The sequence below is a fragment of the Myotis brandtii genome, unplaced genomic scaffold (assembly GCF_000412655.1).
Source record: "Myotis brandtii unplaced genomic scaffold, ASM41265v1 scaffold967, whole genome shotgun sequence".
Lineage (NCBI taxonomy): Eukaryota > Metazoa > Chordata > Mammalia > Chiroptera > Vespertilionidae > Myotis > Myotis brandtii.
In genome coordinates, this window is record NW_005372006.1 from 498,527 (window position 1) to 511,668 (window position 13,142).

Genomic DNA, 13,142 nt, shown 5'->3' on the forward strand with positions numbered 1-13,142 from the left:
GCAACCTCCCGATCCGCCCTGCTCTGTGCATGACAGGGGGCGGCGCCCCAACTCCCCAATCGGCCCTGCTCTGAGCCCGACCAGGGGCTGCACCTAGGGATTGGGCCTGCCCTCTGCCACCCGGGAGCAGGCCTAAGCCAGCAGGTCATTATCTCCCGAGGGGTCCCAGACTGCGAGAGGGCACAGGCCGGGCTGAGGGACCCCCTCTCCCCCCCGAGTGCACAAATTTTTGTGCACCGGGTCTCTAGTATAGTATAATAGCCTAAGCAACTTTTACAGCTGAACAACCGGTCACTATGATCTGCACTGACCACCAGGGGGCAGATGCTCCACGCTTCTCAAGAGTGTCTATGAATGGATGGGGCCTAAGCCGGCAGTCGGACATCCCCTGAGGGGTCCCAGACTGTGAGAGGGCGCAGGTCGGGCTGAGGGACCCCCCCTCCCCCCCCCCGCCCTCCAGTGCATGAATTTTGTGCACCAGGCCTCTAGTACTCATATAAAAAGTAGATGAATGTGTAAAGGTATATTCACTACAGTCATTTCTTGCAATAGCAAAATAAGATAACAAACAACCTCAATGTCCATCAATAGGAAGACTGCATAAGTAAATCTTGCAGTGCAATGGAATACTATATAGCCATTAAAAAGAATGAGCCTGGCTGATGTGGCTCAGTAGTTGAGTGTTGACCTATGAACCAGGATGTCATGGTTCGAGTCCTGGTCAGGGCATATACCTACGTTGTGGGCTCCATCTTCAGTGTGGGGTGTGCAGGGGGCAGCCAATCAATGATTCTCTCTCATTGTTGATGTTTTTATCTCTCTCCCTCTCCCTTCCTCTCAGAAATCAATTTAAAAATATACATTTTTAAAAATAATTAGGTAGTTTTATGTTTTCTGATATGAGCTGATCTCCAAAATGCGTTCAGTGAAAAATCAAATTGCACTCTGTATTTTAGTCTGCTGCAATTGTGTACTAATAACATCAATAATATTAAATGTACATGCTTGTCCATTCATAGAAAGTATACACAAAAACTAGTTAACTGGTTGCTTCTGGGTGTTAGGAGAGATTTTTACTCTATACTACTTTCCTTTTCGATGTTATTTCATGTATAAGTATCACCTATAACTCAATAATGTTTTGTTTTTTAAGAGAAACAAAAATTGAATAATAATAATAATAAAAAGGGCTTTCATCTAATTCATGGAAAATCTATATTCTATAGTTCTAAGTCACTGTGCAATAGCATACACATTTGTTTGTTTTTAATAATTAAAACTTTATTTTTTAGAGCAGTTTTAGATTTAGAACAAAACTGAGCAGGAAATACAGAGATTTCCATATTTCCCCATCCCCACACATGCACAGCCTCCCCCATTATCAACTTCCTGAACCAGAGAAGTACACGATCAATGAACCTACATTAACACATTGTTATCACTCAAGTCTATAGTTTACATAAAGGCTCACTCTTGCCGGTTAACATTCTATGGATTTTAACAAATGTATAATAACATGTATGCACTCTTATACAGAACAGTTTCACAGCCCTAAAAATCCTTTGTGCTCCACCAATTCATTCTTCCCTTCCTACAGCCCTGGTAATCACTGATCTTTTTCCTATCCTGAGAGTTTTGCCTTTTCCAGATGTCACATGGCTAGAATCATACAGTATGTGGCCTTTTCAGATTGGCTTCTTTCACTTAGTAATATGCATTTAAGCTTCTTCCATGTCTTTCATGGCTTCAGAGCTTCTTTCTTTTTGGTGCTGAATAATATTCCATTGTCTGGATGTACCACAGTTTAGTTTATTCATTCACCTACTGAAGGACATCTTGGTTGCTTCCAAGTTTTAGCAGTTATGAATAAAGCTGCCAGAAACATCCACGTACAGGTTTTCAACTCCAAGGAGCATGACTGCTGGATCGTATAATAAAGAGTATGTTTAGTTTTATAAGAAGTTGCCAAACTGTCTTTCTTCCATAGTGGATGTACCATTTTGCATTTGTTGTCAGTGTTTCAGATTTGGCCAGTCTAATAGGTGTGCAGTGTTACCTCATTGTGGTTTTTATTTGCTTTCTGATGACACAGGATGTGGAACTTCTTTTCATATGCTCCCTGCCAACTGTGTATCTTCTTCAGGGAGGTGTCCAACCTGGTCCATTTTTAAACCAGACTGTTCATTTTCATATTGGTGAGTTTTAAGAGTTCTTTGTATATGTTAGATAACAGTTCTTTACCAGATTTGTCTTCTGCAAAATGTTTTCTTCCAATGTGTGGCTTACACATTTTTTAAAAAAGAAGTCACTTTTAAATATTGAATCAGAAATTAGAATTATTGGCCCTGGCCAGGTAGTTCAGTTGGTTGGTGTGTCATTCCATGCACCAAAAGGTTACGGGTTCAATTCCTGGTCAAGGCACATACCTAGGTTTCGGGTTTGATCCCCAGTTGGGCCATGTATGGCTACCTATCAATGTTTCTCTCTCTCAAATCAATTTTTAAAAATTAAAATTATCAGATGGCCATATTATTAATAAACTAGAGGTCTAGTGCATGGATTCCTGCACCGGTGGGGTCCCTTGGCCTGGCCTGCGCCCTGTCACAATCTGGGACCCCTCAGGGGATGTTGGACTGCCAGTTTCGGCCCGATCCCTGCAGACCAGGCCGAGGGACCCCACTGGTGCACGAATCCATGCACCGGGCCTCTAGTATGCATATAAGATCTTTGGTTAATCTCTTCCCACCCACCTCCCCTCCCCCTTCCCTCTGAGATTCATCAGTCTGTTCCATGTTTCCATGCCTGTGCATTGAGCATCTACCCCCTGGTGGTCAGTGCGCATCATAGCTACCGGTCAAATGGTCAAACAGTCCGGCACTTAGCATATTAGGCTTTTATTACTTTATTAATAAATGCATAAATCTTTATTACTTCCCTTTATAACTGAGACTTTGTTGTCAGCACAGCCAAGAGTCTGGTTGTTTTCCTTGAGTTCATTGCAATAAAGGAATCTAACAAGTAATGTATGAGTACATGCAAATGCAGACTGTGATGGTGTGATATTTAAACTGCCCTTAAGATAAAAACTAATTTGTTTAAGGATTAAAAAGGCTTATTCTTCTATAATCTCCCAGTTGCTTTGTGAAAAATTCCAACAGTTAAGTTTCCCAAGAGATGTTATATTAAGAGAGAACAAATGAATCAGAATCATTTACTGTACCAGAACACTATTTCCATTTGAAAGAACTAATCATTACATAAATGTACCTCAGAAAGTAGCACATATTATCTTTCTTGTATGGATTCCTGACATGTCTCCTTAATACATACACTCTTTAGTTTTCACGTAGAGTTCCTTGTATGTCTACATTGTCCTATCCTGGGATGGGAGAACTATCAGTTATCTAACACGACTGTTCTTTTGGATCTTGAACTTTGATACTGTTCTAACACACACCGAATGCTACCTTTGTCACATTCCCTCTTAGATGATTGACCCCACCTGTTGACTTCTTCAGGGGAGTGTCCCCAAGTGATTTATCTTTTTATCCCTCAGCATATCTTGCACCAACTGAGCAGATATATCAAGCATAGATTTTTGTTTCAGTCTATAGTACATTCCGCGATAGACACCAATGGCCTTTTTTCAAAAAGAGGAGAGACTTCTGATGTGGTTCTGGGCGAAGCAACGGAGACCTCTCTTTCAGAAAAGACCAGGCAGCAGATGGCACAGGACACCACCAGCTGCCCCTGGCTACCAGGCAGACTCTCAGATCCAACACTCAAGCACCATCTGAAGGCACTTTGCCCAACTCTTAAACGACTGTTTAACTTCTATTGTGATGCCCCCACCCCATTTCAGCAGCAGGAGCAATAGGAGTAACTTTCCTACACTTTTATTTGTAATAAAAACAATGGGGAGCCCTAACCGGTTTGGCTCAGTGGATAGAGCATCGGTCTGCGGACTGAAAGGTCCCAGGTTCGATTCCAGTCAAGAGCATGTACCTTGGTTTCAGGCACATCCCCAGTGGGGAGTGTGCAGGAGGCAGCTGATCGATGTTTCTCTCTCATCGATGTTTCTAGCTCTCTATCCCTCTCCCTTCCTCTCTGTAAAAATTCAATAAAATATATTTAAAAAAACAATGGGGAGACGGGCCTTTCTTGACAAAACCTCACTTTATGGAACAGTGTTTGTAACCAAACGTGTTGCAATGGCATTTCCATCCTAAAGCAACGGACGCTTGAATTAGAAATGCTACTTCTGGGGTAGTGAGTACTGGCTACTTTGGCAGAAGCTTCCCTCCCAAGAGTGTTTCTGATGCTTCTACTCAACTTCAACTTTTCTGTAGATTTGAAATTTTTATAATTAAAAGTTAGAGGCAAAAGGCAGTTTCTCTTCCCATCGATGTTTCTCTCTCATCAATGTTTCTAGCTCTCTATCCCTCTCCCTTCCTCTCTGTAAAAATTCAATAAAATATATTTAAAAAAACAATGGGGAGACGGGCCTTTCTTGACAAAACCTCACTTTATGGAACAGTGTTTGTAACCAAACGTGTTGCAATGGCATTTCCATCCTAAAGCAACGGACGCTTGAATTAGAAATGCTACTTCTGGGGTAGTGAGTACTGGCTACTTTGGCAGAAGCTTCCCTCCCAAGAGTGTTTCTGATGCTTCTACTCAACTTCAACTTTTCTGTAGATTTGAAATTTTTATAATTAAAAGTTAGAGGCAAAAGGCAGTTTCTCTTCCCGGAAACGGATTGCACCACTGGCATTAGGACAGCATCTCCCCCTCTTCCCTGGCTACAATTACAAGAATCTCTCAGTGCCTCCCTGTGTGAGGTATTTTGTAATCTTCTATTAATAGGGAGGGACTCTGAGTCACAGCAGAGGTTTTCCTCTCCCCAGAAGGAAGAAGTGATTATTTCAGGAACAGGACAGTTGTGGTGGCGTGGCATCATTTTCCTAGACAATTGCTTCCTAATTGGATTCTCTGCCTCCAGTTTCTCTTTCCCTTGCAGTCTCCTCACTTCTTTGTTACCAGAATCATATTCTGAAATCATGTCACGCCCCCGTATAAATATTTTTGATGACTTATCACTGCCTAAAGAAAAATTCCAGACTCTTTAGCATCACATCCAAAGCCCATTTCACCTTTTTAAAAACATATTTTTAGTGATTTCAGAGAGGAAGAGAGAGGGAGAGATAGAAAGGTCAATGATGAGAGAGAATCATTGATCAGCTGCCTCCTGCACGCCCCCCACTGGGATCGAGCCTGCAACCAGGCATGTGCCCTGTCCCTTACAGGAATTGAACCATGACCTTCTGGTTCATAGGTCGACATTCAACCACTGAGCCTCCATGGCCAGGCCCATTTTATCTTTAAGCTACCTTTCCCATGTTCTTTGCCACCCTGCACCCTCCATTCTGCTGAACTGCACCCCAGCTGTCATGCATGTCCATGTCTCCAAACCTTTGCTCATGTTGGCTGTCTCTCTAGCCTACAGTGCTTTTCTTCTCCCATCTGGGATGGGGAGAGGGAGAAGTCTGCTTATTCATAAGGCTCTAAGCGGGACACTTCCCAGCACCCAAGGTTGGTGAACCATTCTCTCTTCTAGTCTGCATTTCCTTTCTATAGCAATTACTGTACATTTGTTTGGTTACATTCTAACTACCTGTGCATGTGCATAACCTCCCCAATGAGACTTATTTTTTTTTGTGACAAAGGGTCCGAATCTTACTCATTCCTATATATCCCAACAGTCATTTTAGTTCTAGACCCACAATGGGTGCTCAAACATGATGGCGTTGTCAAGAGAAACTTTCTTTTAGGCAAATGCACATGAGAACTGTGTACGTGAGCCAGCATCATGGTGGAGGCCCGAGACGCCCAGGATGAAACACCTCATGCTGCCTCCACTAAACAGGGGGAGGTGGAGACAACTAGAAAAGGCCTCAGCCCATTTTTTGTAAATGGCCCAATAGGAGACAATAAGACCTGGGTGACGTAAGGAAACTATTAACCCCAGAGTACTCAGCCAATGAGGAACCAGAGGGCGGACTCTCACACCCCAGGGCCTAGCCAGTGATGGTGAACCTTTTGAGCTCGGTGTGTCAGCATTTTGAAAAACCCTAACTTAACTCTGGTGCCGTGTCACATATAGAAATTTTTTGATATTTGCAACCATAGTAAAACAAAGATTTATATTTTTGATATTTATTTTATATATTTAAATGCCATTTAACAAAGAAAAATCAACCAAAAAAAATGAGTTCGCGTGTCACCTCTGACACGCGTGTCATAGGCTCGCCATCACTGTTAGAGGCTGCCCACATTCCTTGCCACATGGCCCCTTCCACCTTCAAGCTAGGAAGAGCCACACTCAAGGGGCCAAAGAGCCGCATGTGGCTCGCGAGCCGCAGTTTGCCGACCACGGTTAGGGGATAAACAGCCTGCGATCACTATTCTGTGTGTGCCTGTACAACCGGAGGGGCACCCACTCTTGCAAGAACATATCAAAAGGCTCATTTTTGCCATACTTATGTCTCCGAGTTCATTATTTGAATTCAGACAGGTGAGCATTTCTCACATCTCTCCCCTCAATTCTTTGATTGACAGCACCTCGCAGAAAGGGCCACACTGAAGGAAAAGCCGCGGGCTCCTAAAATCAGAACCGGCAGGTTTGGAGTCTCACTGGGGGCGGGATCCCAGCTGCCCCAAGTCATGGAGCAGCTGGAGTGAGGGGTGGGAGGCGCCGTGGTGCCTAGAGGCTATGTGGTTCCATATGCAGGTGGGCTGGCTGCCTTCTGCTATCTGGGTCCTGCAAGATCCACAGGCCTTGCCACACCTCCTCTAACAATCACATATCAGAAATGCCACCCATTTCAGCAACAGAAATATTTTTTAAACATCCTTTATGCTAAATTTTAAAAATCCTGCAGGTCACCCAGTCTAAGGCATTGTTTCAAATTAAAGAATGTCACAGCTAATTACCCATCCCTAAAGCATTGGAGTACTAGGATAGTTATACTCAATTACTTAAAAGCAAATTACCATACAGACAATGTAGCAAAAGGGCAGAGAAATTGCACCATAACGGCCTTTTCCCCAGGAAACTGGTTGGGTGAGGGTAAGGGGGAGGGAGAGCAAGTGGGTGAGGAGGAGCATGACCTGGCAAGGTTTTAGGCTTTGGAGGATGGGAATGCTACAAAAGATGCATACTTGTCAGACGTTTAATAAAATAACCTTGGACTCATATATGTGCAGAATTACTATATAAGCTGTGTTAGCAGGCGGCCTGTTTACTCAAGGTTACAATGTGGCCTGCAGCACAGCACCCTTCACCCAGTCCCGGAGCATGGCTCTCATCCCCAGTGGCTCTGACACTCCCTCCTTCTCCCCCATCTGAAAAGTTCCTGCTACGCAGGCAAGTCAGAGGAAGGAAGGAACTTCCCAGAGGATGAGACTTCTGAGATGAGTGTATAAATGGGAGCTCCCATCAGCGACTGCAAACCCAGATCACTGAGAGAATGGGACACTAATTGCTAGGGCCAGCAGACTTCCAATTCCCTCTTTGTAGACTATGCAGTCAACAGGAATGGCCGTGAGCTGGCAGCGAAGGGGAGAAAATGCCTGCTGCTTCGGCCGGTGAGCCCCAGACAGCTGGGAAATCCCAGCTGTCAGCATCCCCTACGCCCCCAATTTGTCCTGGTCTCCTGGCACACTGAGACAATGTGATTTCTGGGCTGCTCACATCAGCAACTAAGAGGACTGGTAAAGCAATCTACTAAAATAATTTTTCAAAATTTTGCATGGATTGTTTTTCTGTTCCTGAGAATAAAACTGACATGTAGAGTTTTCTATTATATAATCCCTTTTCAGCAAGGTCAAAAAGGTTTATTTAGAGGTGTGTATATTCGTGTGTGTGTAAAATAAAAACAGGTAACTGTCCATTATTATTGTTTCAGGACTGTTCCTACCCCTTTACAAATCTGAGTCATTTATTACAATAGTCCTGTGATATGTTATCCCCATTTTCCAGGTGAGAAAACTGAGGCATAAGGAGATTATGCAACTCCTGCAGTCACATGACTGGAAAGCATTAGAATCCAGGTTAATTTAACTCCAGATCTAACAGTCTTGACCAGCAATATGAAAGTTAACAAATTAGCCCTGACCTGGCTGGTGTTACGGTGTTACTCAGTGGTTAGAGCATCAGCCCGCAGACTGAAGGGTCAAGGGTTCAATTCCTGGTCAAGGGCATGTACCTGGGTTGCAGGTTCTATCCCAGGCCCCCATTGGGGGCTAGTGTGGAAGTCAAGTAATCAATGTGTCTCTCTCACATCAATGTTTCTCTCTCCTTCCTCCCTCCCTTCCTTCCACCCTTTCTGAAAATCAATGGGAAAAATATCGAGTGAGGATTAACAAAAAGAAAAAGCTAAATTATGTTGAAGCTGCCATTTTATCAGGTCAAATCCATAACTGGCTGCATGAAGGCATGTTTTAGCCACTCTTATTGAGTAGTGGGCAGAATATACTAGAGAGGCTTCCAAAGTTCTGAAATGTGAGCTTGGGTTCCAGGGTAATTACCTGACATTTGAGCTCAGCCTTCCCCACTATAAAACTGTGGTACACCTGCTTTGCAGAGTTACATGGCAGTTATAGTTAACATGTGCAAAGTTTGGTGTAGATTAGATTGTTGCCATTAAGTTGCTATTTTCATGATATATATAAATATAACTTTTATAATCACCTATCAAATGGCTTAAAGCAGTATTGCTTAGACTGGAGCGTGGAGGCCCCTGGGGTTCCACCATGTTCTTGGAGGATCTGTGAGTTCTTAAGTTTGATAAACTGAGCAAAAGCGTTCTTTGTGATGTGGACATGCATTTCCACTGATAGCTAAGGCAAAAATGGGCTGACAGAAAACAGTCCCTACTTTGAAGGATAATTAGTTCTCTTACACAGCAGCGATTTGTGCTGCACATGTCTGAGCAAATAAAGGAACACAAGAAAAGTCACCGGAGAAAACAGGGCTCACACATGGAGGCACAGGCAAGTAATGTGCGTGTAGATGCATCATGGCTAATGCCAAGGAGGCTGCACACATGACGCTTCATGACATGACCAGGAAGGTTCTGGAAAGATGAACATATAGTCCCTGGCCTCCCTGGACGGCAACATAAGCCCAATTTCCCACTAAGGATCATCCCTGGGGCTTTGGAAATGATACAAAGGCAAGCAAAGTGCTGTAGTCCGTCCTCCCCGCCCCCTCCCCCCTAAAATGAGCGAGCTTGGCTGTCCTGCAGAGATGCAGCTTCCTGGGGACTTCTCGCACACACATTTACATGTGCTTTTACATTTCCTACTTTGTGAAAATAAAGGATTAGAGAGAAGAATCAATGTTTTCCCACTGGAATGAAAGGGACTAAAGCTTTTGAAAGAAGAAATCAACATTATTATATTTAAATTAAATTTCTTGGTAAAGACTTCAAAAGAATCTTCTAGATAAATTCTCTATGGGATCCTGAATGTAAATTACGTGCATTCCCTCAGGTGATGGAAAACAGAAACACAAGAAAGCGGATGAAGACCATCATTTTTGAAAGCTTAGCCCGATTGGGGCCAAGGTCGAAATTTCACATTAGTTCCCATTTTTTCTGCCGGTTGTATCATTCTGGCAAGATGTTCAAGTGCCATGTCGTCTATAGGAATGCTCCAACCACGCCCTAGATGTGCCTGTGGGTGTGTGATTCTGGCACTGCTACCGACCAGCTTACCTGTTAGCGCCATCTAACCTAGCCTGCCTTTCCCCCACTCCTGAACTGTTTAGGAAAAGCGTTAACCCTGCAGCCCCTCACCCTGGGGCCAGCTCCCTAAAGCTGCCAGTGAGAAGCTGTTTGATTGCAAACCCGGATCTGCAGTTGTGCTTTTCATTTGGGGCACATATTTGAAACTCCTTTTGGTTTTCTCTGCACAGCCTATCCTACTGTCAGCCCTTTGGGCCTCTTCGGTTCCTGCTGATCAGACATAACTCGCTGTCTTTTTTGAGGAATCTGCCAAGAGACCTTTCCAATAGTTCTGAACCCCAAATGCCCTTTATTTCCAGGCAGACCATTTCAAAGATATTTCTCAAATGCAGTTAAATTCCATTCTGAGGTCTAGCTGTTCTGAAAGCCACTGTCACTTTGAGGGCTCCCTGGGACTTCTAAAAGTGAATCTTGAATATGCCACATGACTACTTTTTAAGTCAGACCTTCCAAAACATGCTCTCCCTATTAGCTGAAAATCCGTGTAACTATTTTCACATGACGTGCTAATAAATGCATTCATAGCGATTATTCCAAGAAGATTAGAGGTCATGCTAACCCTTTTGGGTCACTTAAATTCCAAGTGTCCTTGAGGCAGGAAAATTCCTGCAAAGCTGGAATGCTTCTTCAATTGTCAAGCAAACATTCACAACCAAAAGACACTTTTAAGCAGCTTCCCAGGGGGAAGAATTCAAGCCCGGATTCTAGGTGCACGCGCACGCATATGCACACGGAGAAATTAGGATCTTGGAAAATTGCTTCCCTGCACATAGACACAGCCCTCTACACACGAACCACAGCCTAAGCAGGGAACCGGGGCCTCAGGAAGTAAGGAAGCCTTTGATTCTCCCAGTTGTTAGGACTCTTTTGAGAATGTTTCCTGGGAGGCTGGGTGACAGGGCCAGGAAGAGGAGATTCAAGACAGGAGCATCAGCAACAGCAAGTCAGTTCTGTGCAGGAATAAAGCAGGAGTTTTTAAAAAGTCATCATTTGAGTCCCCATATTGAGTCCCCAACACTTTTTGTATGTCACCTAGTTTGTCTCTAATCCTCACAGTCCTTTGAGGATTATAACTAATCCCAATTTTGCACACTACTGAATTCCTTTCCTTGCTTTATTTTTCTCCATAGCACTTTCACTTTCTAATATACTATAGAATTATTTCCGTTATTGATCGTCTGTCCTCAATAGGATGCAAGCTCTGGGAAGGCAGGTATTCTTGTGTCTTGTTCACTGCTGCTTTCTGGAACCTGGAATAAATGAGCGAATGAATGCATGAATGGTGGCACAGAGAGGTTAGTAACTGCTCTGTCAGACCACAAGTGAGTGGTAGAGCTAAGATTTAAACCCAGGCCCATGTGCTACACAGACTAGGTAAGTAATGGTAGTTGTGATGATCCAAACACACTGTAAGGAAGAACAATGTGTAGCATTCACTGTGTGGTTAACTAAATGAAGAGGTACATACAGTCAAAGAAAACCACCAGATGCAGAAGGAGCAGGAAAGTAAGCCTAACTTTTGATCCTAACATGTGTGGGGAGGGTGCAACAGATAATGTGACTCTAGTGGTCAAAATCCAAAAGGCAGACCTTAATCCTGCACATTCCAGCAGGGAACAGCAGAGTGTAGTATGATCTCTACAACATCCTGTATTACTTACATGTATGTGGTTAATCCTGAAAGGTCTGGACTCAAATCCTGGCCCCACCATTTCCTAATGTGTGACCTCAGGCAAATTCATTCATCTGTGAACGGAGATAATTTACATGGGTTTTCTGAAGACTGACCAAAGTTATGAACTTAGAGAAATCGGTACCATGCCTACCGTGTAGTAAATGCCCCATACGTATTATTTCTATTAGGTCGTTTTGGTGTGGTTGGAGAAGAAACAGGGTGTTTCAAAAGGGACCCCTGAGGGAGAAGTTAGAAAGGTACCTGGGTACTTTCTGTCCGTTAACCCAGTTAAAGGGTTTTGACCCTGGTCTGTAACAGCACCTGCTTTGCTTGGCAGCCGGGTTGGGATGGATTCAACTGCTCAGGGCAGTTCTTCAGAGGGTTTCTCTGTAGACCAGCCGATTCCAGGCGAGCTGTGAGGCAGCCCGCGAAGGGGGTCTTTGGGATGGAAAGGACTCAGGCCTCTGTACAGGTTCGGAATTCAGAGAGATAAAAATAGTATCAACAGCTCACAGCACACCATGTTTGGGCATTTCGATTTACCCATCCAATCATCGCAGATATTTTTATCTTCATTTCGCCACCGTGGGAGACTTCGGCGTAGAACAGTTAGAAGATTTAACCACGGTCGAATGTTTAGGAAGCGATTGGGGCACAATTTAAACCCCGGCCGCCCGGCTCAGAGGCTCTTTACGGCGCCTGTTTTAGGACCTAGCGGTCCGACCGGTGCTCCGCGGGGGGCCCCGCGACACAGGGGAGGGCGCTGCCGTTTTGGAAAACGCGACGAGAAGGAGAGAAGGACCGACATTCGGCTGCGATAGCCTTCAGAAGCACGGGTCAGACTAAATGTTTCCATCTTCGAGTTTGCAAAGTGTTGCGATTATCCTCCCAAATTTATGCCCAGGTTCAGGTAACTGCGTTTTTAAAATAGCAAAATAGAGCCCTAGCCAATTTGGTTCAGTGGATGGAGCCTGGGCCTGCAGCCTGAAGGGTCCCGGTTGGATTCTGGTCAAGGGCACACGCCCCAGCTGCCGGCTCCCAGTGGGGGGCGTGCAGGAGGCAGCCAATCAATGTTTCTCTCTCCCTTCCTCTCTGAAATCAATACAAAATTAAATAGAAACCAGCGTTCCTCCCTCCTTTCCTGCGGGAGGTCCCGGCTGAAAGAGTCCGCTCTTCTCGGTTCTACAGCAGGGCACCCTGCCTCCCCGCTCCTCGCCTCCAGGTCCCAGGGACTGAAACGCCTTGGGTTGGTAACGCCTGTAACAGGTGGGGGCGGATCCAAGGCGTCAAACCCAGCGCAGGCCTCCCCCAGCTGGAACGGGAGGACATCCAGTGAAATATGGGGGTTTTGTTCCAAGGCATGCCCAAAAAAGGAGCGGGGAGAGGAGCTCGGCCACCCCCGCCTTCGCCGCACACGCTCCTCCAGGGGCGGCCCGCCCGCGGCAGCGCTCCAAACTTGGCAACCTGGGCCTCGCGAGCAGCCTGCTTTTTTTAGCTTCCATTCCCCAAACCAGGGGAGAGGCGGGTGACTGCAAATGCAAATCGGAGCGGGGCGTCAGCAGGCTGGCCCGTGGGTGCGGGAGTCTGGCTGAGGGAGACCCCACGACCTCAGGTGCCCTCCGTTACACTTGCGATGGGCCCAGAGCGCCGGGAGGGGC

The 13,142-nt window shown here is 45.0% G+C and overlaps 1 long non-coding RNA gene across 1 annotated transcript; it reads right to left on the bottom strand.

The window, feature by feature from the left end:
- Positions 1-9,527: 9,527 nt before the first annotated feature.
- LOC102259497 lies at positions 9,528-12,443 on the bottom strand. The gene is made up of 3 exons (XR_001360614.1): positions 11,746-12,443; positions 11,471-11,555; positions 9,528-11,059 (listed from the first exon to the last, which is right to left on the bottom strand). It is a non-coding gene; the product is annotated as an uncharacterized LOC102259497 (long non-coding RNA).
- Between the last annotated feature and the right edge of the window lie 699 nt (positions 12,444-13,142).